General features: G+C 35.1%; 1 pseudogene across 1 annotated transcript; it reads left to right on the forward strand.

Annotated features, from left to right (window-relative positions):
* Positions 1-583: 583 nt before the first annotated feature.
* On the forward strand, positions 584-1,065 carry LOC311171018 (large ribosomal subunit protein eL21-like; annotated as a pseudogene). The gene has a single exon. The product of its transcript is annotated as a large ribosomal subunit protein eL21-like (transcript).
* The last annotated feature ends 956 nt before the right edge of the window (positions 1,066-2,021 follow it).

Genomic DNA, 2,021 nt, shown 5'->3' on the forward strand with positions numbered 1-2,021 from the left:
AGCCTGCTATGCTGGTTAGTCTGTTAGATCAACTAAGGTGACAGCTTGAACAGAGGAAAACTATTGTATTCACTAGTTGGAAAATAAGCAAAAAAAAATCACCTTTTTCATGATCATTTACTTAGATTATGGGCCAGGACTTGAGCTCTAGAGATGGCTTTATTCCACTGGTAGACAGGGGTAGGGTGGACTATGCCAAATTCAAATTCCTGACTCTCATGCCTTTCACTGAGAAATAGCAGGCTCTAACTTTATTAATCACATGAGTTCTCATTACTTTTCTAGATTTCTGAGATTCAAATTGTGACTTTACCCAAAGAGGTGTGATTTATTTTGAAACCAACAGTGAAATGTGGAATATTGTTTTAAAAATTAGAATATTTTTTAAACTTAAATTGTTATATTAAAGGTTCTGATCCACAATGGGTATTAAAAAAATAGACATATAATATGCGCACAACTAAACTTGAAGCAAACGATCTTAAGTATTTTGGTAGAATATTTGGTCTAGATATTCATCTTAAAAATACTTTAAAAACGCTTCCTTTCGGCCGGAACCGCCATCTTCCAGTAAGTCGCCAAAATGACTAACACAAAGGAAAGAGAAGAGGGACCCACTATATGCTCTCTAGGCCTTTTAGAAAACATGGAGTTGTTCCTTTGGCCACATACACGCGAATCTATAAGAAAGGTGATATTGTTGACATCAAGGGGATGGGCACTGTTCAAAAAGGAATGCCCCACAAATGCTACCATGGCAAAACCGGAAGAGTCTATAATGTTACCCAGCATGCAGTTGGCATTGTTGTAAACAAGCAAGTAAAGGGCAAGATTCTTGCAAAGAGAATTAATGTTCGTATTGAGCACATTAAGCACTCTAAGAGCCGAGATAGCTTCCTGAAACGTGTGAAAGAAAATGATCAGAAGAAAAAGGAAGCCAAAGAGAAGGGTATTTGGGTTCAGCTGAAGCGCCAGCCTGCTCCACCTAGAGAAGCACACTTTGTGAGAACCAATGGGAAGGAGCCTGAGCTGCTAGAACCTATTCCCTATGAATTCATGGCATGATAGGTGTGCAAAAAGAAATACAAGAGCTCTGGACTACAAAAAAATAAAATAAATAAATTAAAAAAAAAACATAGCCTTTCAGAAAAAAAATACTCTTTCAAATTATTACAACTCAGGATCACCAGAGGAATGAAATGAAATAAAAAATGTAGGCTGACAAAAGAAGCGGGAAGCAATCACTTCTCTAAGAGAAAATGAAATTAAAATGAAAACCAAAGTCTTTATTTCCTAACAGATGTTAAACTACAAGAAAAGGAGAGATATTATTCTTGTTGCTAGAACAGATAGAGAAATCAGACCCTGAAAAACCTAGTAAAAAGATGAAAAAGATGTCAGACGTTGATTTAAAAACCAACACCAAAGTTTACCAGTTTCTTGATGGAGGATGTATTTCCTTAAACTTGCATATGAAGTGTCCATCTGGAATAAACCCTATGAATCAAGTCAAATAGACCAAAAAAAATAATTCTGAGAGCTGAAATATTTGAGAGGAAAATCTCACAATGATGAATGTAAAATAATCGAAGAGTAACTAGTGAATTTCAAGGAGGAATAGTTATTGAAGGGTTGTATAAAATTATTGCCTTTATCCTGAGGGAACTGCACTTGAAATCTGTGGAATTTAGACTAAGGGAAAGTGTAAGAATAAAGAAATATTAGCAGGAGACAAGAAAAACTCTTCTGAAAATTTATAACTTTCTATAGTAATATTCTTTAGATATACATTGAAGCCCTAATGAAAAATATTGTAAAATTGGATCTGATATATATGACCCAGCAAGTTTTCTACCTGAAGAACCCACAAAAATACTAATTTGAAAGGAAACTTGCACTCCCATGTTCATTACAGCACTGTTTACATTAGCCAATATTGAAATAGCCTGAACACCCAAAAATAGGTGAATGGGTTACGAAGATGCCATATGTACATATACAATGGGATATTGCTCAACAAT

The sequence above is a fragment of the Talpa europaea genome (assembly GCF_964194135.1).
Source record: "Talpa europaea genome assembly, chromosome: 5".
Classification (NCBI taxonomy): Eukaryota; Metazoa; Chordata; class Mammalia; order Eulipotyphla; family Talpidae; genus Talpa; species Talpa europaea.